The sequence below is a fragment of the Mesocricetus auratus genome, unplaced genomic scaffold, assembly GCF_017639785.1.
Source record: "Mesocricetus auratus isolate SY011 unplaced genomic scaffold, BCM_Maur_2.0 Super-Scaffold_100008, whole genome shotgun sequence".
Taxonomy (NCBI): domain Eukaryota; kingdom Metazoa; phylum Chordata; class Mammalia; order Rodentia; family Cricetidae; genus Mesocricetus; species Mesocricetus auratus.
The window spans coordinates 41,959,417-41,984,799 of record NW_024429192.1 but is presented as its reverse complement, the minus strand read 5'-3'; the positions used below and the strand labels follow the sequence as shown (position 1 = coordinate 41,984,799).

Here is a 25,383-nt window from a genome sequence, read left to right as displayed (position 1 = left end):
TTCTCCCCCTCTCTTCTTCCCAGCTCAGAACAGGGTTTGTTAAGAAGAACAAATGCCTTCTTTGCTACTCTCCTGGCAGTAAGCACAAATATTTTAACCAATATTCATGTGGTGGTTTGAAAGAAAATGGTTCCCAAAGGGAGTAGTACCATTAGGATGTGTGGCCTTGTTGGAGTAGATGTGGTCTTGTTGGAGGAAGTGTGTCACTGTGGAGGTGGACTTTGAGGTTTCATATATGCTCAAGCCATGCCTGTTTCTATGACCAATTCCTGTTGCCTGCAAAAAAGGCATAGCGCACTTGGCCATTTCTGCACACAACCAACATGCACCATGACGATAATGGACTAAACCTCTGAAAATGGAAGCCACTCCAACTAAATATTTTTTCTTTATAGGAGTTGCTGTGTCATAATGTCTGGTCACAGCAATAGAAACCCTAACCAAAACAATTCACATGGTAAAATTCCTGGAGGTAAAACTCTCAGAAGGGTGGATGCTCCTATGTGAGTGAGTTCCTCTGGAACTTTGACGCTCAAACTGTGGAATCCTCTGGAAGCCTATGCTGTTATGGGATTCCTTACACTATCTCTGTGGTTTTTCTCTCTTGTAAATTCTTATTCTCTGAATTTGATCGTTTATGTCTCTAATTTTCAGGGTAGTAGTTTGCACTGTAGCCTCAGAAAAAGTTGTTGAACTTATAGTTGGGCCTGCCTTTTATTTTGTTGTTCTAAATTCTTTGCATGCAAGACCAGAATTTTCAGTTCTTTACAGTTTAGCTACAGATATACAGAGAAATTGAAGCAGTATTCATGTAATGATGTAATATCCTTGCCTCCTTTTGGGGGAAGACTTTTTGGAAACAATATAAATATGATGTAATCCTACAGTCCCTTGGAATATGACAGAATGAGAGGAGAAAAAGTACAGTGTAATCGTATACTCATACTATCAGTAAATTCTGAGGTATGAGAAATACAGTTTTTAAGAAAATCAGTCACTGTTCATGTTTGCTTATGTATGTTTATTAATATGAGGCCAGAGATTGATGTTGCATCTTCCTTAAACACTCCCTATCTATTTTTTTTAGGCATAGTCTCTCACAGAACCTCATCAATTTGACTAGATTCGATGGTCAGTAAACTCCAGGGATCTTTCTATTTCTGCCTGTCCATACTGGGATTCCAGATGTGTGATCAAGGTTGGTTTAAATGTGAGTGCTGAGGATCTAACTCGGGCCTTCATGATCATCTGGCAAGACCTTTCCTAACCAAGCCATCTTGCCAACCCTTAATCATTCACTGGTTAGAGTTTTTGTCTTAGTGTTTTGTACTGAATGAGAGTACTATAGGCAAATTGTAAATAGTAGAGCCTCACTTTTAGGTTATGGAGGGTGGAGAATTCAAGAACTAAGCTGCTTTGGTGCTTTGCCAAATGCACACTGCTTCTGAGATAAATACACCTTGATGCTGTATTCAAAGGTGGGGAATGTGCCTGCCTTGTGTGACAGAGGTGGGAATCCAAAAAGGGAACAAACTCTTTGCAGCAAGCTCTCTTATACCGCATCAATGTGTTCAAAAGGCTAAAGCCTTTGGAGTCTTAACACCTCATGAAAGGTTCGAACTTCCAACTTTGTTGTATCAGGAATTAAATGCCCAACACATCACTTTTGTGGATACTTTCAGGCCATAGCAGCATTGAAGATATAATGAGATGGGACTGCAGCTATAACTCCAACCATAAACAAAGAGTGATGGGGGAAGTCCTGTACATTTGTTAATAAAGCATGGTTGAGCCAATAGGAATCTAGATAGCTGGGACTAGGAGTCCAGGAGGATTCTGGGAAGGAGAAACACAGGAGAGTCGACATGTAACGCCATGGGGTAGGAAGTCCGGAACTATTCTCCGGTAAGAGACATACTTAGATTAACAATTATGAAGTAATTACTTAAGTCAGAGCTAGCCAGTAAGAAACAAGCAAGGCCAACAGCTTCATAATTAATATAGCCTCCTGTGTGTTTATTTGGGACTGATGCGGCTCTAGAACCAGGCTGGCGGGAAGGCTTCTCTCAAGGAAAAGGCTTCTCTTTACAAAAGAGTACCTGTGCCCCATGTGTACCCTGACTTTTGTCTGGCACCCCCACTGTTAGCAGTTCAGAACTCAATTGGGTGGTGGAAGAAATATGATAGGCACAGCTGACTACATTTCTTTTACTTTCTTTCTTTGAAGTCCCACGAAGATTTTCCCTTAAATAACAAAATGTTCCAGAACTATTCTTTATTTTTTCCACATGGTTTGTCATCTCAGAAAACACTTTTTAAGGTACCTGTTCTCTGTGATTACCTTTATTCTTGTCATTCAATAATCAATATATGCCATCTCACCCACTTTGGTTTTTCCTCAGAAGAGTTCCCTTTTTTAATACCTTGGAGTTATTATTTCCTTCCTTCACTCAGAAAACCATGAAAGCCAATGAGCACAAGGTTCACAGATGCTCTGAAGGTTCATGGACTAGTGACGTTGTTGCCCCTGGTCGAGTGATCAAAATGGATCCCGAAGTGAACTAATGGTATTGAAGAGTGTCTTAAGCCAACAGGAAGCAAGAGCCATTTTGTCCTTATTCCACTTCAAAGTTATTCTAATTGCGAAGTTTTCCTTTGTAATGTTATTTATAGCAGCAAAACAAATAACATTTGAAAAACGGAGGAAAAACAAGCAGGACTGTGGGAGAAAAAAGTCACAAACAATGGAATCACATTGGAAATATTTGTCTTTTACTTTACTAGCTTCATCATCGCTCTTTGATCCTTGACTAAAGGTAATTGTACTCACCTGTGAACTTCCACCATTTTTGAAACATGGATCGGCATATCGAGTTCTCTCGCTGACTCCCAGCAAGTTATAAACTTCTTGAGGTGAACAACTGTTGTTCTTGAACATTGGACACACTAATGGTTTCTTTGAGAGAAACACACATGCAAAAGTCAGTCCTCAAATGAATCCCCATTCTTGTGGCTTAATTAAATAGTATGGGTACCCTGAACACAAAGTTCAAGTTTAATTTACATTAGTGTGCTACCCCAGACTAGCTGCATACAATGCAAAGTTTATTTCTGGGCACAAGTTGGCTGCAGTGTCCAGGAGAGAACTAACTGTATGACTGCTCTACTGAATTCTCTCTCTTCTGGAACTGTTCTTTGCTCAAGTATTTTCCTTTCAATTGTGATGAATAGGATGAATGGTAGAGGCTCTTGCCATTCACGCTTGGAAACCTGAGCTTAATCCCTGGAAGCCATGTAAAGATGGAAGGAAAGAACAACTCCACAAAGTTGTCCTTTGACCTCTACCCATATGCTGGGGCAGGGAGGCACAAACACACACACACACACACACACACACACACACACACACACACACACACTATTCATACATAGAAACATAATGATAAAAAATAAAAAGTTGTGATTAAAAAGTACGTAATACACCGGGCGGTGGTGGCGCACGCCTTTAATCCCAGCACTCGGGAGGCAGAGGCAGGCGGATCTCTGTGAGTTTGAGGCTGGGCTGATCCGACAGCCTCAAGGCCAAGACAATACAGAGAAACTCTTTCTCATAAAACCAAAAAAAAAAAAAAGGTATGTAATACAAAATAAATTTTATTAGCTGTTTTTCTTCTAGTATTTTGAGGCAGGTTTTCTCTATGTAGCTCCAGCTCTACTGGAACTCACTCTGTAGACCAGGCCGGCCTTGAACTCTGAGACCCACCTGCCTCTGATTCTCTGACTTTCTGCCCTTGCTAGGATTAAAGGCTTGTACCACCACCACCTGGACTATTAGCTATTTTCATGTATGGGTTAGGGTTAGTTAGGGTGTGGGTTAGCGGGTAGGAAACCTTGAGTGAATATGTAAGGACTGGATGAAGTCCTAAGTGAATGCATGCTATTGACAAGGACCAATGCCTCAGACCTACGGAGATAGGCAAAGCCTTCCTCCAAGGACCAGTGCCCTAGACCCATGGGAACTGGCAAAACACAAGTGGGCAAGCTGGGCAGTATGTGGCAGGTCAGTGTTTATTTACATTTGAAGGACCAAAGCTTGTAAAACTGAAACTGTGTCTCTAACCAACTTCCCATTTTTCTCTGCCCTAATCCCCAAGAAACCACCATTTGCTTTCTGTTTCTATGATTTTGACTGGTCACAATCACACAGGAATGGAAACTTATAATATATACCATTTTGTCATATCCTGCTGTTTTTGTGTATAGTTGATTGGCCCTGGAGCTCCCTCACAGAGGGAGGGATGAGGGAACAAGATCACATTTATGTACTATGATGAATGCCAGTTAAGATGTCCCAGTCTTTTAGATAAATATAAACGTAAATTGTCATGTTTTCATTCTCCAGTCCAGTATACGTTGTGTAATTCACTGTCAATGGCTTCTCGCCTGAAATCCAAAGGGGCACTCATTTGGTGAACACTCATGTGTTTTAACTGTGTCTTCAAGAAGACACAGACCATGCGAACTGGCTTGTACGCCAGTGATAGGATGGTTCAAAAAGACTTCTTGAATCTTCTAGGCTTTACACAGGGAAAGAGCCTCTGTGGTTGTTGTCAGGTAGTGAGGACTGTTCTAAGACTGAAGATCTCAGTCTGACTGGGGGAGAGGGCTGATGAGAGCAGTACAAAACTCTTTGGGAAAAGAATGAGCAGAACTCCTCCCACCAGCCAATACAGGGGGATGCTAGTTTCCTGTGGAGTTTCTACATAGCCCTTCTTCTGGTCAGTGCTTGGAGAAAATAGTAAAGCTGTCTTGTTCGGCTTCACTGAATGATGGTCTCAGAATGTCCTGTTTGATGTTGGTGTTCTATGGGGTTGTTTATATTCAACAGAGGCGTATGCTCCTTTCTTAAAGGATCATGGAAAAGTTGAAATGAGATAAGCACCCATCATACTGAGCAAGTTAATTTGGAGTAAGAGCTTAAGTTAGTAATAATGGACTTTCATTATCGCCCCCTCTCTCAAGGGGAACTAATAAATGTCTTTCCTATTCACTAAAGAATAAAGATGTTTACTGTGATACAATGGTGAGTATGTGTAGCCTCTGACAGCCTGGCTCTCAGGTATCGTCATAAACATCCCTTTACAGTAGACGCGGTTGCCAGCACTGCCGAGGTACAGCAGGAGTACCTCTGGTCACCTTTCATGTCACTTTTCATCCTGTTTTCCTATTGAGCTGCCCAACAGATGAACAAGCATTGTCTGGAGAAAAAGGGACAGCAGAAGAGTCTCTCGCTTTTTAAAAACACTCTATGGGAAGCTGTTGCTTTTCAATCTTGCACACCATTTTGTATGCCCCTGCAGTAGTGATTACAACTCATTAATTGATTAATGATAATCCAACGCTGTAGGCATTGGAAGTGCAGCACATTTGTACACAAAATAGTGATTAGTGTGATTACGGTTTCAATATAGCCTGTGTACTATATGCACTTGGAATTCCAACTGTCTGCTCAGCTTCATGCGGCAGACAGCTGCTTTGCAACACACCTGATTTGGTGGCTATATTTGGCCTTTCCTTCCTTGACTTGTGAGTGAACCCAGGAATGACTTTTAACAGAAAGGAAAAAGTGGCTGGAACTAACTTCTGAGTCCTTTCCTAACATATCTGTCTGCAATGTCAACTGCTTTCTTGCTTTCCCAGTCACTAACATACACTTTAGAAGCACCGGAAGTTCTTTGTGGGAACTTCTGGTCAGACACATATTCATGAGCTGTTGTGAGTTAACTTAATATATAAGCATTTTGGGTAGGGCCTGCCAAATATATAAACACATTTTTTTTGTGACTCCGGTATTATCTTTACTATTACACACAATTTCCAGAGAAATAACTGGACAAAATAAACCCTACTGGCTTGTGTCTTTTTCATTGGTGATAAGTACTTCAATATTGTCATCTGTCATTAGTAAAATAAAACACAGAAGGCAATGTTGCTGTTTTAATTGTTGACAAGCCTCTGAAAATACTTAGTTTACAAATAAGATGTCTAAACTGTTTAATTAAATTAACCAGTCATTCTTCTCAATTATTTGTGTGAGGATTACAGGCATGTCTTACCTTGTTGTTGTTGTTTTACATTGTTGTTTCAGTGAACAAGAAGATGTGGTTGGCAGTATCCTATTGATTAAAATCATCTTGGCTAATAGACATAGCTCTATCAAAACATTGGCTTATACAGTTTGCTGGAAGTCTCTGATGAATGTTACTCCTCTTGGTGGGTAGAAACTGCTCTTTAGTTGGCCCAAGTGTTTGGCATTAAGCGTTTGCTGCTCTTAGATGACAAGATGGGTATTTGGCTTGGAGAAGTGACACTAATAGATACCTTGACCTGGATATGATCAAGGATGAATCTTCATTGCTGCTGTTGGTAGCTGGCCCCCATCATCAGAACTCATTTCAGGTATGAGAGAAAAGACAAATGCACAAATATATTTATACTACATTGAGCAGATTTGGGCAAGTGTAATAGGAGGTGATGTAAATTCTTGCTGAAAAAGAAGCAGGGGCAGGAGGGATTACCCGGAGCTGGGTGGCTTTTATGATAAATATGGCTCTTGAATGGGCTTTGAAGGGTAGGAAGTAGTTCAAGCAGCAGAGATGGTTAAACGTGGGAAGATGAGGAACATTCTAGGACTTAATGATGGTGTTGAACAAGAACACAATGGTAACAAGAGAGTGGCAGCTCAATCTACCTATCCTATCTCTGACCTATTATTACACTATTTACAGGCACAGACTTACTATTTCCCTTCAGTCTTTGTTGTTTCTTTTATCTTTTGCTGTGCTCCTTTGTACTTTGATGGCTTTTCTGTGACAGTGTGTTTTGATTCCTCTGTCTTTGGTTCATCTTCTGTGGGTTTTTATTTGTGGTTATTATGAAGCTTCTACTCAGTCTATATTAAGCTGACAACTTCAACCACATGCTCTTCCTTCTACATTTACACACACACACACACACACACACACACACACACACACACACACACGGGAAAGTGTAGCCCTGACTAGCCGGGAACTCACATTTTACATTTTTATGCCATAATTTAGATAATTTCATATTGCATATTTGTTAATAAGTTATTACAACTATAGTTTTATATTTTATTTGTATGGATGTTTCACCTGTTGGTACATAAGTGACTATATGTTGATGTGGGAAGTCATATGCTGTGAATATGTTTTATTCCATTGGTTAATAAAGAAGCTGATTTGACCAGTGGCCAGGCAGAATAGAGTCAGGTGGGAAATCCAGGCAAGATACAGAGAGAGGGAGGGCGGAGTCAGAGAGACACCAGTAGCTGCCAGAGAAACAAGATGTTAGGTAACAAGCCATGAACATCGTGATAAAATAGAAACTAATAGAAATAGGTTAATTTAAATGTGAAATCTAGCTAGTAAAAAGCCTGAGCCATTAGCCAAACAATTATAGTTAAATTTAAGCCTCTGAGTGATTTTTATAAGTAGCTGCGGGACCAGGTGGGACACATAAAATTATGCATGTAGTGCCAGAGAGGCTCAGGAGATGGCTTCAGATCTCCTCAGGACTGAAGTTACAGACGCTTGTGATCCACCATGTGTGTGTTGGGAATTGAACCTAGACCCTCTGGAGAAGCATCCAGTGAGTACTCCTAACTGCTGAGCCATTTCTCCAGCTCCTGTAATTATAGTTGTGGTTTTGGACCTTTATAGTAGAGTAATAAGTAATTTATATACATCATCATTACAATATTGAAGTATTATGAATTTGGCTACACATTTGCTTTTTGAATCTATGTTTACTTTTGACTTTTATACTTTTGTATTTCCCCTGTGGAAAAAAAATGGAGTCTTTAGTTTAATGATTCCCTTGAGTATAACTTGCGAGGCATATGCAGCAACAATGAAATCTTTCGGCATTTCCCCTCTACACTTCTCTTTCAGCCCACTCTCTAAGTCTTCTGCTCAGAGATCTGTTGCATGCAACAACCCTCTTTTGTTTTGCTACTTTCACCAATTTCTGATACATGGACTAACTTTACCTCTGAGCAGCAAATTTCTGATACAGGGATTAACTTCAGTGCACTTCTGCTCAGAAGTGCACTGAAGCACATTTGGGTACTAAACCCAGCGAGCCATGGCATGTGTGAAGCTTTCAGTTTAAAGGATAAGCTGTCAGGCAGCTGGCATTCATAGTGTTGACAACTTAGCAGTTCTACGCTGCAAGGTCTGTTAGGGTTCCAGCAGCCAGGGTAGGAGTGAGGACAAGGGACACTCAAATGCATATATTTGGCTGCAAAGACCAGCTACAGGTATCTGCTTGGTGACAAGTTTGTCTGTAGGCACGTGCACAATGGCAAAATTTAGGGAGTGGGGGGGGGGCTCAGAAAAAAAGTTTGTAAAGGCAAATAATGACCCTTGGCTACAGGCTCATGGAGTCCTCTTTGTGGCAATCTTTTAATTCTGTGATAGCGAATAGTGTGAATCTGCAATAGTGAAAGCTGTTAGGAGTTTGTAGCATTTTTAGGGCTGTTAAAGTCACAGAAGAGATGGCTTCTGGGTCCTCTGTGGGGGAGACTCTAGGGATAGCTATGTCACCTGCTGCATTGCTGGTACCGGTATCACCTGCTGTCTTCTGCTTGAAGCTGTTTCCAGATGTGCATTATGCCATTCTTCCATAGTGATCCGAGGAGAATGGAACCAAATGAGTCTTTCAAATGGTGCCCGAAAAGTTTGTGGAATATGGTTGTTTACCCAGCCTTCCTTCTGAAGAGAAAAGCTCATGCGCTGTGAGCTTCTTCCCAGTAGGAGCAGTGATGGGCATGGGAGCGGTGTGATTCAGACAAAAATTTCCTATTCATTTTGTGGCATTTTACTTGGGCATTTTTCTCCATTGCATTTCTAATCTTTTAAAGTAAATACCTGAGCACTTCCGGAGATATTTTCTTTTCTGGGTAAGAGAAATGTGGGTGGAGAGATGTGGTAAAATTCTGGCGCGGGGGGGGGGGGAGGTATGGTAAAATCTGATATCCTACTCAACATGTTTCTGCCGTTGCTATTGATTAGAAGGGGTGAGTCTAAATTCCAGTCTTGGTGGTATTATCTCAGTTTGTACTGTTGACCTATGATAGCAGATAACACTGAATAGCATCTTTCAAAGATACCTGAGGGCCTCGAGGGATGACTTTGTGGTTAAGAGCACTTACTGCTCTTGTGGAGGACTTGAGTTTTATTCCTAGCACTCTTAACTGCCTCCAGTTTCAGGGATTTGACACCCTCTTCTGGCTTCCATGGGCTCTTGAATGTATATTTGTGTACATAAGCAAATGCAGGCTCACAAACACACATATAAGTAAAAATATAAAAAAATTTAAATATCTGTATCTTAAAGTTAGGAATCTATAACTTTTTTATCATTAAAGATAGTAATGTGATTGAATTAAAGATCTTGAGCTACAGTAATTCTTTAGGATCTGAGTGAACCCAGTGTAAACATAAGAATGTTTATGAAAAAAGATAAAGTTGGGTAATAGTAGGAGATGTGACAATGGGGGCCTGCAATTGAAATCATAGGAGATGAGGATATAAGCCAAGATATTCATAAGAGCTCTGGAAACTAAAAAGTACAAGGAAATAGAGTCTCACTTGAGAGTCTTCAGATAATCCGATATTAGCCTTTGAAGACTCATTGTGGATTTCAGGTCTTCAGAACTGTAGAATAATACATTTGTGTTTTAATCTCTTACGTTTATGCTGATATGTTACAGCACTAACAAATAACTGGTCCAGATACTATACTGAGCCCTTTCATATTTTATTTATTTATTTTGTGTTTTTAGACAGGGTTTCTCTGTGTAGCCTTGGATGTCCTAGAACTTTCTATGTAGCTAAGGCTGGCCTTGAACTTGGATATCCACCTGCCTCTGCCTTCTGAGTGTTGGGACTAAAAGTGTGCACCACCATAATTGGCCTATATTGAGCTCTTTTACTCTATTTCTCAAAATAACCTGGTTTGGTGATAAATTGTGTCTCTGTGGGTAGGTCACAGCATCACAGAAATCCATGTTTCTGTCAGAAGTCATTTTAGGGAGTAACATTTAGGCCTATCTACTGTATCAGGATCAGCCTCTGGAGGTCTGAAATTGGATCATCTAGAAATACTCATGGGAAATTACTAGCTAACCAGATTAATTGGGGAGGAAGTTGAGGGTCAGAGGGGCAAACGGGGAGGTGGATGAACATTACACCTTTTTTCTAGCAGCCCTCTGTGTTCATACTGAGATGGAATCGTAACCAAAGGCTTAGGTTGTATTTTGTAATGTTTTCTGAACTTTGACTTAAAAATAGGAGTTATGGTGAAACATTTTAATAAATATATTTTTGGAAAGTTGGGAGCTTTCAGATACTTGTAAACTCCAGAAACAGATGGAAAGGACATTTCCTTCTAAGTGATCTCAATCCTCCTGTCTACTTAAAAAGTGTACCAGAGCCACCATTTGTCAAAGCAGAAGGTTTGAAATATTATACAGAATGAAAGGTCCAGAGTCAGTTTCTGTTACTTTTTTATAGCTTGAAGGGTTATGCTTCTTATTTGTTTTTTGTTTTTTACATGTTTTAATTCTTTGAAAGTGTTCCTCAAACTTCATAGAGAGAAATTCTTTGTAGGAGAAGCAATTTAAGATGGCAACTCATTCATATGCAGGCCATAATGGTGTCTTGTCCTAGTTTATGATATAATAGATATAATAGTTATAGTTATAATTCTTCTCCATGATGTCTAAGTAAAATAGTAAAAGAAAAAGCTAGCTATTTCTGTCTCATTTCTTGAGCTTTCAGGTTGTTCAAATGCCTATATAAAATGAGTGATTAAATTATGTACTAATTTTAGTTTTCAGAAAGATATTAGAAGATTTATTTTTATATTTTAAGATCTTATGAAAGAGGCTTTAAGAAAATTATCATTTGGGTCTAGAAATGGAATATTTTTATCCCTTGTTACATATCAGTTAGATGAACTGCCAAGAAAGAATTTTATATCCTTTGTTTTTATCAACTGGATAAACTGTAGAAAAGTCAATAGAAGAAAAAAAGGAAAGTGAAATAAAAGCCAGATTATGAAACAATTAATACCAATTATAGCATTGATTCATGAGGAAAACTGAAGTAATTCATGAAGAAACTCCGAGTCAATAATTAAATAATATAATCTGTAAAAGTTTAAACATGGGTTTATTATTTTTACTATGGGATTTCTTCATAACTATCTAAAAACCTTGGAAGTAAAAAGCTTAGATCAAATACGAAAATAACATAATGTGAGAGGATATTTGGAAAAGAGGAAAAATTATAAAAGCTGACATATGTGTATGAGGATAACAGAGTAGGAAAGTGAAATGACACAGATGGCTGGGCAATAATTAGCACACACTGACCACCATGGATGCAACAGTCAGTGGCCCGAGAGCCCCAGTTCCTGAGGGAGTAGGAGCCACTAGGCCAGTTTCCTCTTATTATGGCTTATCAATCTTCACTGTATGAATTTGTTGGAATGAATAAGTCTTCTTCAAAGGAAACAGTAACAATGGGACAGAAGCAACCCAGTTCCTCCTACCTCATACATTCAGAAATCTCTTCTAAAGCTGAGACTGCCAAGGCAGATAGATGTTCTGCTGGTGAGGAGATTCTATAGGCTAGACCCCATGGATAGCTTGTTTTGAATGGAGACAAATGGAACTGAATGTCTTCAGAATTGGAAATACTTCACATACCCGAAGTTGCTTATTAGTCCCTGTATATGGATTTTGTGTAACATCAAGCTGAATATTTTGGGTTTAGGCTAATATCTGTAATTTATCAGCGGTATTTGTATCATACTAGGTATCTTAGTTAGAGTTACAATTGCTGTGATGAAAAGTCATGACCAAAAGCACCTTGGGGAGGTAAAGGTTTATTCACTCGTATTTACAAGTAACAGTTCATCATCAAAGGTGGTGAGGGCAAGAAACCAACCAGGGCAGGAACTTGGAGCCAACAGCTGATTCAGAAGTCATGCAGTACTGCTTACTGGCTTGCTCCTCATAGTTTGCTCAATCTGTTTTCTTCTAGCACCCAAGACCACCAGCCCAGGGATGGGACTTCCCTCCATCAATCTCCCTGAAGTCTTGCCTGTAGCCTGATCTTATGGAGGCATCTTATCAAATGAGGTTCCCTGTTCTCCAATGACTCTAGCTTGTGTCAAACTGACATGAAAGCAAACCAGGACACCAAGGGGGAAAGTTTATGACAGACACAGCCAGTCAATGACCTAAGAAAAGAAAAAGGTAGGTAACTCAAAGGTCACATAAGTGCTGAACAAAATGTTCTGAGGTTGTATTTGACTGTAAGCAAGAAAGCGTACAGCCATTCGATCCAAGTGTTTTAAATATAATGCATTTAAGTGCATATATATCATTGTAGCTAAGAGCAACTACATTTATGATAGGATTGAACTTGTAAGTCCAAATTTAGATATGCTTTAATAAATTGCCTTAAATTATTTCATAGTTTGCATCAGCATCTGTGGGGGACTGATTTTTAACAGTCATGTAAGGTAAGCCTTAAGTAACTAGGGACTACAAGGCATATTAAGTAGGTATGTCCATACACAGTCATGAGAAAATTCATAGGAAGGAAAATATCTACAAACATGAAACATAAGCAGGTTTCAAATCAATAAATATTCCTTAACAAGCAGCAGAGAATTCCTGTTGAATTAACTCAATGTAAACTTAGTTTAACTTATTAGAACTCGTTTCTCCCTTAAAATAGGAAAAGCACATCCTTAAAATTATGTTTTTTGGATATAGTCAATATGGAAATCTTTTGTGACTACGCACACGCACACACACACACACACACACACAGAGAGAGAGAGAGAGAGAGAGAGAGAGAGAGAGCACTTCAGCTAATAGATGGCATCGTCTTGTAATCCTTTACTAAAGATGAGATTTGTTACTTTTATATACCCGGAAAGAACCTTAAAAATGTCCACTCTGAGCTCTTTATTTTGTAGTTTGGATCTTGAACCCCAAAAGGTAACCTTACATAAGTAGGCATAGCAAACCACTAGGTGGCAGAAATTGTCATGCTGAAGGTAAGCAATGCTAATCACAGGGCATTCCTTTAATTAACATTTATTGAGTAGGACAGGATATTTGATTCTGTCTTGGTATTGTAAATTCAGAGAGACTCTATGGATTCTTGCAAGAGAATTAATCTAGGTGTCCAGAGCCTCTGTTTCTGTCTCGTCTCTGAAGCCTTTTGTCCAAAGGTCTGCTTACAACACAGCTCCAATGTCCACATCTACAAATAAGGACAGTTTATACAGCATGTGTCAAGCAATGTGTATCTGGTTATACAAGTTATAAAACCCATATAAGATACCATCCTCTGAGGATGTGTCTAGGCCAAAGCAGATTAAATTTGAAAGAATAATTTGGCTTTGTCAGAACCACAGGTGGGGGTGAGGGAGGGTGTGTTGGGGGGACTAATGAATTTAAATCCCTTGAGGCTAATGGACACACAGAGAGAACATATTCCAAATCTATAGTGAAACCTCCAGGTTTGTGTGTGAGAGAATATGCCTACGCTGTGTGCTGGTGAGCAAACGTCTTTTTTACAGACAATAAGTGAGATACATATTTGTAGCTCCTCCTCTATGCAGTTTGTCTATTTCCAGAAGGGTCTATAAAGTTCTTCTGCAGAGGTGGTTTACTTTCTTTTCTGAAATAGCCACCAGCCCTTTGACTTGCCGGTTCATTTCAGTGGCTATAATAAAATATTGTGACTTGGGTGGGTATGAGCAAAGACATTTATTTTTAACCTTTCTGGAGTCTGAAACGTTTGAGGTCATGGTGACTGCAGACATGTGTGTTGTGGGACTGCTGTCTGGTTCACAGATGAAGCATTCTAGTCCTGCTCTCACATGGTAGGAGGAGGGGAGGCAGCTCACTAAACTTCATTTATAAAGGCATTAACCCATTGTAAATCTCCCTTAAACTCTCCAGGTCCTAATAACAGCAGATTCGAGGTTAGGCTTCAGCATACAAATTTAGAGGGAATGTAAACATCATTGCACAGAATTTTTTTTTTTTGGAGACAGGGTTTCTCTGAATTGGAACTGCCTCTGTAGACCAGGCTGGCCTTGAACTCACAGAGGCTGGAAGAAGTTGTCAGGCTCCCTGGATCTGGAGTTGTACACGGTTGACAGATGCTATATGGGTGCTGAGAACCTGGGTCCTTTGAGAGAGCAGCCAGTAATCTTAACCACTGGTCACAGAAAATCTCAGTACTCAACCGCTGCTTATTGTTATCCTAGGTTTTGCCCTGTATGGGCTGCCACTTTCCTAGGGTATTTCTCACATTCCTTCTTTTCCTATAGGTGGGATTTTCTGATCCCTACCTATGGATTCAGCTCTATTTCAAGTTAGGCAACCAACCAATCAGTCAACCAGTCAGTCAATCAATCCTGCCCTTAAACAGGAGAAACTGATTAAAGATATACTCAGTATTGTTATTTATATCCGTGCGTGGGGCTTAGCAACCAGTCTACGTCTTGCTGAAGACTAAACTGCCAGGTTATGCCCAAATTTTTGTCTCTGAGAAGCTGGATTGGGAAAAATGAGTTTCTCTTCATTAAAATATTCTCCCCAAATTATAAATTGTCAACATTATTTAAAAAGGTTGTTATTGCTAAGACAAAGACACCTTGAGGAAATACTGGAAAACCATCCTGAGGGACCAAAAGATAGTTAAATGATGATTTATCTTTAGATACTTATTCCCCCACCAAGTTAATCTGAAGCCCCTCCCTGGGGCACTATGCTAGAATCCAGACCTCAGTTCCATGTCTCTATTGCTCTTGTGATCTTTGATATCAACTTTCTGTGTGCTTTGATCTCTAAATTATGAATGGACTCAACTTAGTTTCAATGATTGATGTGCTCTGATTATATCTTGCTGGATGTCTTTGCTATCTTCTGATTATCTAAAGTGACACATCCTGTCCATCACTGGGTTGGAAAGATAGTTTTGTCATCTCACCTATCCATTCTTATGTCATTCTCTCCCTTGTCTTAAGTTTAACCCATTCATTTCCAAGGTGTCACTCAGTGCCCACACTGCTGCCTCTGAGAGGCAATGGTGGAGTGGTGGAGATTGCTCAAGAGTTTATGGGCATTCGTAGATCGAAGATCTTTTCTATAGCATAGATAATTCTTTGGGTATCTAATAAAAGAAGACACACAAAGTAGCAGGATAGCAAAATAATAAAGTACCATTTTTCCTTCTAGTTGTTTTCTGATTTATATCAATGGACAGTTGGACTAATTTAGGAATCCTGATGCCTATCTCCCTTTAACATTTATAAACCTGTAAATTAACCTTTTCCCAAAAGGTTATATAATGTGTACTCAGTGACTTAGTTTGAGTCCCTGGGGAAGCAGGCTCTGAGACAGACTTCTCAGGAAGCTTACTTGGATGTGCTGTTTAGAACATGAGGGAGAAAGGAAAGAAACATAGACGTGGCTGCAAATTTCAAGATTCCATTTTTTCCACTGAATAGTACTCCATTGTGTAAATGTACCACCTTTTCTCGATCCACTCTTCAGTTGAGGGGCATCTAGGCTGCTTCCAGCTTCTGGCTATTACAAATAATGCTGCTATGAATACTGTGGAACAGACATCCCTGTATGAATATGCATCTTTTGGTATATGCCTAAGAGTGGAATTACTGTATCTTGTGGTAGTCTGATTGCCATTTTCCTGAGGAATCTCCATACTGATCTCCAAAGTGGCTGTATGAGTTGGCATTTCCACCAGCAGTGGAGGAATGTTCCCCTTTCTCCACATCCTCTCCAGCATAAACTGTCATTGGTGTTTTTGATTTTAGCCATTCCGACAGGAGTAAGATGGTATCTCAGAGTTGTTTTGATTTGCATTTCCCTGATAGCTAGGGATATTGAGTACTTTTTTAAGTGCCTCTCAGCCATTTTAGACTCCTTTATTGAGAATTCTCTATTTAGTTCTGTAGCCCACTTTTTAATTGGATCCTTTGGTATTTTGTAGACTTGCTTCTTGAGTTCTTTGTAAATTTTAGAGGTCAGCTCTCTGTTAGATGTAGGGTCAGTGAATATCTTTTCCCATTCTGTGGGCTGCCTTTTTGTCTTGTTGACTGTGTCATTTGCCTTATAGAAGCTTCTCAGTTTCAGGCAAATGGATGGCACTAGAAGAAACCATCCTGAGTGAGGTAACCCAGTTATAAAAAGACAAACATGGTATGTAGTCACTCATATATGGATTTTAGACATAAATCAGGGGAGTGCCAGCCTATAATCCCACTGCCAGAGAGTCTGGGAAACAGAACCTTCAACCAATGACTGATAGAAGCAGAGGCCGATACCCATAGCTAAACATTGAGCTGAACTCAAGGAACCCAGTGACAGAGAGGGAGGACTGATGAGCATAGGGGTCAAGACTGGGCTTGTTTAACCCACAAAAACAGCTGACCTGAACAAGGAGGAACTCTTGAGCCCCAGACTGATGGCTGGGAATCCAGCATGTGACTGATCCAGTCCCCCTGAATGTGGGTGTCAGTGAGGAGGTCTAGGTAATCTATGGGGCCTTGGGTAGTAGGTAAGTATTTATCCCTGGCATACAAATGGACTTTGGGTACCCATTCCACAATGAGAGATGCTCTCTCATCTTGGCCTCTTGGGGGAGGGCCTAGGCCCTGCCCTGGATGAAATGACAGGCTATGGACTCCTGCCATGGAGAACCTCATCTCCCCTGGGGAAAGGAGTGGGGATTGGAGGAGGGGGATGGAGGGTTGGTGGGAGTGGGTTGGAGGAGGTGAGGGAAAGGGAGGGGGAGCTGGGATTGACATGTGAAGCAACTTTGTTTCTAATTAAATTTAAAAATAAATAAATAAATAAATAAATAAGCATAGATGTGGGAAAGGCCTCAGCTTCTATCACAGAGAGCTGCAGAGCTGAGATAACCCTTCCAAGTTCTGAACTGAGGCAAAAGGGCCTGGTCTTTCTCCATGCACCTTGAATAGGCACTGGGTGTATTGTTCTAGCAATGTATGTGATTTCATCGAGTCGCTTTCCTCTCTCTGAAAGAGCTCATGTGTGAAGTAGTGTACATGAGACATGAAGAATGCATCTAGATGGTCACAGCACATACATACTGCCAAAATACAAACATGCACTGTATAAAAATCTACACCTGAACATTTGTGTACATATGCATATAGCATACACACAGCTAGATCAATGGTTGTCATGGTGTCTTGACCTTACCAACAACTACCAGAATCTTTTAATTCAATTACAGAATTCCTCAAGAGAAAAATTCACTCCATTTCAAGAAGAAATCCTTCTGGAATTCTCAAGTTCAAATCAGGCTATTTTACAGTCAGCATCAAGAAGTCATTTTAGAGTCTTAAAAATAGCATTCTCCCCACCTTCACATTATTACCTCTACCCCACAGTTATACCAAAGAGCCTTTATAATAATCTGAAAATGCTTCTAAAGGCAGTTCTTTCATAGGGAGAACAATATCGTCACGTGCAAAAATCTCTATCTCAGCTAATGGCTAAGGATTACACCGACTACAGGCATAAAAAAGTCACTGTGTTCAGTTGATATAAAGATAGTCCTCTTTAGCTTTTTGGACCTAAGTGTCAGAGTGGTTATTTCTCTGTGTTAAAAATTCTATATTCTTCTTCAGTTCTAATAAAAAATTCCATTAAAGTAGCACTTTGGCCATAATCTCTAACCCTGGAATCAGTTGTCTAGTCCATTTCTACTCCCAGTTGAATACATATATTCCTTTAAAAACTATATATATCCTCCTTAAAAAAGATTTCTGATGAATCTGAATCACACCTATTCCTATTTTTATTATAATAAATTTGTTATTGAATTACTTGGGTTAATTAGTTTCATATCTTGTTATGAAGTGAACTAAAATAAAGAGTCTTATGTTAAAAAAAAAAGAGTCTTATGTTTTGATAGATTATGCCTGGCAGTAGCCATTGAAATGAGCATTTGGAGGAAACTGTATTAAAAGTAAAGTGATGGGGGATGTCCTTCTGTATTCTGTGAATATATGTTTCTCTTATTGGCTGATGAATAAAGCTGTTTTGGCCAATGATCAGAAAGGATGTAGTCAGGCAGGAAGTATAAGCAGATCTACCAGACTAGGAGAATTCTGGGAAGAGGAACACAGAGGGAAGGACACCATGTAGCCACCGAAGGAGTAGCATGCCAGAGCATTACGGATAAGCCACAGCCTCATGACAATACATATTTTAATAGAAATGGGTTAATAATTAAGAGAGAGCTAGCTAATAAGAAGCCTGGGTCATCAGCCAAATAGTTTGCAATTCATATAAGCCTCAGTGTGTTTATTTGGGACAAAACAGCTGTGGGACTGGGCAGGACAGAAACTCCATCTGCAGTAAAGTTTTTTTGAAGTAGTAAAATATGAAACAAATTGGTTGTTGAGAAGCAGGTGGTTTTCTACACAAGCATTGAATTCTTTTTCTCCTGCTGCTTTGCTAGAAGAGGGTTAAGAGTCTCCAGTAATAGTAGTGTCTAAGCCACATAGAACCAAAACTTTAAGTCTTCCCATTAGAATTAATATGAACTCATTTTTATTGTTTGGATTACAACCATCATCAGTGACTAATTATTATCTTTGGCACTAATGATGAGTGTTAAAGAAAATAATAAGGTAAAAGGCTAAGGTAGGGATGAAAACTTTTGAGAAGTCTTAAAAGATGTTAGGAGCTAGCTTTTCTTGAGAGCTTAATATGTGTCAGGCAGTGCCATAACAGCTTTAGTGCTATAATAATTGTATAAAGCAAAGCTTAATTCTGAAATTTCTAATAAGGAGATCAAGGTGCAGAAAGAAAAAGAAACACAACTTAATCACACAGTTGGTAAGCTTGTGGTTTTAGAACAGGGAGGAACACAAAGTCAGCCTGGTTACAGAACAAAACTGTCAAGGGAAAAAAAGGAAGAAAAATAATCCAGTCATTATTAGCCTATCTATTTCCCTCAACTCTGAAGGAAAATAATCATCTGCCTTACACCCTTGTCTATCTACTGCTCACTGCCATTTTTTTTCTTCACAATGTTTTACAACACTGTGTCCCAAAGTCATCTTTTTTTCCTTAAAAAAAAAAAGACTTCCAGGTTTTTTGAGTGCCAATCTCGTATTTTATGCAATGCCCCCTCCATATAGATAAACATTTTTGTTTGCTTTCCTCTTCTTTCGCATCCTCTCTCACTCCCAATTCAGTATCAGCTCACTATCTCTGGAGGAGAACAAGGAAAGTAGAAGAGCCGAACAGAAAACTGTCTTTGTCTGAAAGGCCCTATGGGTCCTTTGGGAAATAACAATCATGAATGTACATTTTCCCATAGATCCTGAAAGGAAAACACATTCCCTAGACTGAAGATGGAGAGAAATGAAGGAAATAGGCAGAGTCTGTGGGATGTGAAGAAGCTGGCTGGATAATAAAGCCAGTCAGGAATGAGGACTGTCGGGGAGGGAGCATTGTGTCTAGAATTGTCAAGTGACCAAGGGCTCCTACAATGTGCAGTCTGTCTCTACCTACCACAGACTATGCTACTTGTCTTTGCAGATGGAATTTGGTGAAGATTTCCCGTGGCCCAGAATAAGACTTTTCCTGGGCAGGGGTATGAAGCATAAGCAAGCCTTTGTTGATAAACAGCCTCTGTCTGTCCACACTGTTGTGAATAATTCCCCTCTTTCATAGTTTTCGGCATCTGTGGAAGGTTGGTCTTTGAGGTGAGGGGAATGGGAAGACTAAATGAAAGCAACTCAAGGTTTCCAACAGTCTGTTGTGGAGTTTCCACCAGAGAAGACTAGTGGGACACAGACTTAAGCCAATAGAAAGTCTACTCACTCACTAGCCAGAGACTATGTTGGGTATTCATGACTGTGTAGTTCCTAGTCTTTCTCAGGGTGAGCTTTTAAGCACAAAAACCATATACTGGGGTGACATGCCTCAGTTAACAAGAACAGTTAGCTAAAAGGTGAAGGACAAAAGCTAAAAAGCAAGGTTAGTACATTTAGAGACTTTCCCAGAACTGTGGACTTTGATGTATTAGGTCTTTGTTTTGTTTTGGCTAAGTTTTATGGACTGAATGGTACTTACATCATAGTGTCAGCTATCCTAAGGTCTGGGGACCTGGTACAGCTCCCAAAAAGCAAATGACACAAAGCCCATACAATTGTTGACTTGCTTATTTATTTATTTGTTAAAGGACATGGTCTTACTGAGCCCAGCCTGATCTTGAGCTTACTATATATCTAGATGATGCAGATCTTAAAGTAATGATGCTCTTGGCTTCACCTCCTGAGTTCTGGAGGTGTTATAGGTGTGTGACATGACAGCAGAACTGCCAATTCTTTTAATCCAAGTATATATCTTATTTGATAACTCTATGGTATTTGTCAACCCTTCTTTTCTCTATAGCCTCAGCTCTTTGCAATAGCTAATTTTAATGCCAATTTGATTGGATTAAGAAACACCTGGGAGATTAGTGGAGAGCGCTTCTGGGTGTGTCTGTGCCAGTGTTTCCAGAGATGATTGGGCCACAAGGGTCCTGGATTAATTAATGGATCACTCCCTTATTGGGAGGTGGAAAAATCAGGAAGTATGACTCCATTTGAGGCAGCAAGTTATAGTGTATGGGGTGTTCTTTGAACATATTTTTGCTCCACTTTCTTCCTGTATTACTCTCTTTCTTGGCTTTTTGGCCACTATGATGTGAACAGCTCTGCTCTACCATGTCCACTCCACTGTTATGGACTAATATCTCTGAACCTGTGATGAAAGGAATCTTTCTCCATGTAAATTCTTTCTGGGAGGTGTTATGTCACATCAACTTGAAGGTGATTAGTATTCCCTCTGGGCAGTTCATCTCAGTCTTACTCTCTTTGTTTCTGTGGCACATTTCTTCAAATGTTGATGCTACTTGTCTTCCTCCGACCATTTTCTCCTTTTACATATTTTTTAAGGGAATGCTTAATAACATTTACTACCTTTTTATAGCCAAATGATATTCAAGTCTGTCCTATGATTCTAGGCCAGTTCTAAGGACCAGATCCATATATCAAAGTGCTCAGAGATCACATTCTCTTTGGCATACTGCATATGCTTAATGCAAGTGAGCTTATAATATTTCTTCACCCACAGCTTTCTTCTCCTATGTCTTAAAAAATGTCACCCCCATCTTTCCAATTTCCCACTTCAGGAATCAGACAACCATCCTTTAAGGTCTTTTATCTCTCATATCCAATTGAACTTCTAATGCATATTCTTTATCAATAGAATTCCAATCCTTACTTTTTCCTGAAGGAGTCACTACTATAAATACTGTACTGGAATTTCTACTCCCAGTGTCCAAAATTCTCAGAAATGCAGTCCTATTTTTATGATAGTCCATGTAGACTAGGAAATAAAAGTGTGAAATCTTTGTGAGTTCTACATGGAGCATTTTGAGGTCAGAGGTTAGGGTGGACAGGAAGCAAAGAGGATAGATTTGACTGACCAGGAATATATTGTCCTTAGAGCCAAGTCTTTCTATCTGTGTTTAAACTCTAACTTATCATGAAGATTATGAGAGCAAGCTGTAGCCCTCATCAGCTTCTATGCCACCACTTGTTGGGTATATCTTGTAAGCAATCTTCCATGCTCCAATTGTGTTAAATAAGGGAGAATAATTTGAAAGCATTAATAAGCTTTAATTTTTGCAATTTAAAGTACTTGGAAATATTCATTTGCTTCAAGGGGGGGACTTATGGTATTGGATTACATAAATTATATCAGTAGTGCATAAAAAAGAGCCACTCTTGATTTCTAAAATCAAAAGATTTTAAGTAAAACAATAGTTTGGAAGATAGTGGTTCATAGAAAAAAGATTATAAAAATTCCCTAATGGTGTTAAAAAAAAGAATGGCACTTACAGAACCCAAAATTTAATATTCCTTCTCCGGTGTAAAATGACTCTACCCTCTGACTCACACCATGAGAGTTTCTTCACAAAGTTTCCTCTTCCTCTGAGACACACAGCTAGTGAATAGTCTTCAACTTCCCTGGGTGTTTAGTAGTCATACTAACAAGTCCTAGTTGGCACTGTAGAGGCGATGGTTTGTGCGACAGTGCCTGACCTATTACATAGCAACCTTATTGTTGTGGGATTTTGATCTGTTTAGCCAATCAACTTTGGGGCAGCAAGCTCTAGGGAGTGGTCTTTGTCTGCCTATGTGACAACATATAAGCTGAGAGATAGGATCTGTCCTGCTCTTGCTCTTGTGCTCTCATGGGTTGTCGGGGTGGAGCAGGTGGTTTGCTGCTGGTACTCTTCATCGCTGAGCAGAATATCTGGATGAGGGCAACTGTGTCATTGGTGGTGTCTAAACTGCTCTGTATCAGTGAGTGTTTATCCATATTTTATAACTAAATACATTCTTGAGAACCTTTTCTAGAATCTCATGGATTCATGCAACACCTTATATGTAGGCTTCTGCAAGGGTTAAGAGAAAACCAGAATGACACACCATGGAAGAGATGGCCTCTATATGACAAACTAGACGGATATCTAGTCAGGAATGTTGTTCCTGAACAGGGACAATGTGAACGAAACTCAAGTGTTCTGTTCTATAAAGCCCCATACAAGGTATGGCAGGTATAGTTGTTAGAGAAATGAATATCCTCTTAACTAATGTAAAGACGTGATGCAAAGCATATGGAGTCTCCTACTGCCTTCAAAGGATTGCCAAAGAGCTGATTGGAAATCTCAACCCTGGAAAACCCCACCCCCTAGAAGCTGTAGATAAGCCTGCTTCCAGCCCAATTGTTTGCCATTTCTTGCCCAAGCAGAGGCAACCACCCTCTTGTATCTTTCTCAGTAAATCTCTTGCATGAGGTTGTTGTAGAGTGTGACTTTAGAGTATTCCTTGGCTCCCAACTGCCAGGAAACCTTTCTCCTCAGAGCCATAAGGTTTGCACCTTCTATGGAGGCAAAAGACAGCTTCCCTTCCCTCAGTCCTTCCTTCCTTCCTTCCTTCCTTCCTTCCTTCCTTCCTTCCTTCCTTCCTTCCTTCCTTCCTTCCTTTCTTCCTTCCTTCCTTCCTTCCCTTCTCCCTCCTCTTCCTGCCTTCTATCTTGCTACCCTCGACATTGAACCCAGGATCTCACACATGTTATGGCAGGACTCTACCAAAGAGCTATATCCTCAGCGCCACTGAGTTTTCAGGATGAGGAGACATTATTATGGTTACTTTACATTCATACAGGATTTTTATTCAGGTATGGAATATGAATCTGTCAAAAGAGCCTATGTAATTGCTAAAGAAGCTATTTGATTTATGATAATATAAATTCAGTCAAAGAAAAAGAGAGGCAAACAAAAAAATCCGTTGAGTTAACCCAGGATATCCTTTAATCCTAGCACTTGGAAGGTAAATACAGATGGATCTTTGTGAGTTTAAGGCCAGCCTGGGCTACATAGAGAAACCTTGTCTCAAATAGTAAAAATCCCTCCGAGTTTAACCAAAACAGGAAACAGGAACCATTAATATTTCCTGAAGAATAAATCCTAATATTATTTGATTTGGCTTGAAATGACTATCAATCTTAAAAACAGTCAAGACCACAGGTGCTGCTGGTGGGAATCTAAATATATCTGCCCAGTGACCAACAGTGACTTAAAGGTGTCTCTCTGCCTCCTGCATTTGTCAACAAGGTTTAGATGCAAATTCTGATTTGGGCATTAAAATAACAAGTTTAGACTGATTAATGAGCAAGTGATGTCTCAGATAATTTTTAATAAAGTGTGTGTGTTTAGATTAGTGCTTCTAAATTCTCTTGAGAGCTCTTATAAATATGAATGGTGTGTCTTAGAATTGAGGACTTCCTAGACAACAGATCGTGAGCTTATTACCCAGCTCCTCCTCCTTCAGGATCTTGTCTCTGCTTTGCAAATGATCCCATCATCCTTTCTCACATTTCAGGGGATAATCCAGCCCCACTGAGCAGACCCCATCTGTGCAAATACACCGTGTTTCCTCAAATTCTGTCTCCAACATGCGTTTCTGCTTAGCCTGCTCTTCCACTGTCCAGGACAGTTTTTACGTCTCACTCTTCATATCTCAAGACTGAATTCATACATTTGCTGCTCTAGGAAAATCTTTCTGACGCTGTACCAACTCTGCAGTGTACCCTGTGCTTGTCTCTGGCACTGCACTTAAAGTGCAGTCTTATATTTTTACTTTATAGATTCAACAACACACAAACAAAAGCAAACATATTTCGCATGCAGCATGGCCCCTCCATGGGAGCCAAGTTCTTCATCTGGTGCTTAGCTGAGGAAATTACGATCTGTTTCCATGCTACGGGTGTGTGATCACACTGCATGTGAGAACTGTACTGAGTCATTACAGTTTATTTTATGGAGTTGCAGGACTCAGTTTGCAAAAAGCAGGACACATCCTGTTTTAAGCAGGATTAAATGTGATACAGGAATAGAAGTACTATACACTTCTGAGAATTTCCAAGGTGGAATGCTGAATTTTCCAGAAGTTCCAGAGGCCAGGCTGCTGCTCTTTCTTACAGAGGTGTGATTAGGATTCCACTTCTAAGAGTGTAGTGCTTATAGGTAACAGAGGAAACCCCGAGTAAGTCAAGCCCTGAGTGTAAGTGTACTATGGACATGGACACACACATGATAAAGACCAAGGCCTTTGGCCCATAGCAAATTGTCAAAGTTTTCCTGCTATGGGCCCAAACTCAAGAGATATGGCGAAGCTTTCCTCAGGATCCTAGTGTGAGTGAGTGATCAGTGTATAGAAACACTAGCAACAGTAGCTTCCTCCTCCCAGATGTTTACAATCTAAGACTGCTCCTCCAGGGACCACCTATGGAGACTAGCCAACACCTACCTGCCCCTGTACTGTACCAAATAAACATGCTAAGTCTTGTTGCATGGTGTAGTAGGTGCCACTCCATCAGAGCATGCACACCCCACTTGACTCCAGTACATTGCCACTTGTAGTCAGGATTCTCAGCAGTTCATATCGAGAAGCCACTGAGTGATTTAAGTAGAGGAATTATTGGATGAGTTTTACATTTACAATGATTATTTTCATTGCCATGTGAAATATGGGTTTGAGGCAAGAAAAGACAGGTTAAGGAGAAAACTTGCCTGGAAATAAATTATGTGGGTTCAGGCAAGATATGGGGGTGACTTAAATTGGAAAAGGATGGAG

The 25,383-nt window shown here is 39.9% G+C and overlaps 2 long non-coding RNA genes across 8 annotated transcripts in view; one reads left to right on the top strand and one right to left on the bottom strand.

Moving 5' to 3' along the window:
- The window catches only part of LOC121141934, a 39,031-nt gene that overhangs the window by 3,735 nt on the left and 9,913 nt on the right, over window positions 1-25,383 (bottom strand). The window contains exon 2 of the long non-coding RNA XR_005878910.1: window positions 2,831-2,956. This is a non-coding gene — a long non-coding RNA (uncharacterized LOC121141934). The remainder of the gene's footprint in view (window positions 1-2,830; window positions 2,957-25,383) is intronic.
- Window positions 1-25,383, top strand: part of LOC110341769 — a 45,988-nt gene that overhangs the window by 16,467 nt on the left and 4,138 nt on the right. For 6 of the 7 annotated variants that reach the window (XR_005878905.1, XR_005878903.1, XR_005878906.1 and 3 more), the window contains 2 exons: window positions 1,088-1,210; window positions 12,141-12,355. This is a non-coding gene — a long non-coding RNA (uncharacterized LOC110341769). The remainder of the gene's footprint in view (window positions 1-1,087; window positions 1,211-12,140; window positions 12,356-25,383) is intronic. The other variant, XR_005878904.1, reaches the window with a different exon arrangement.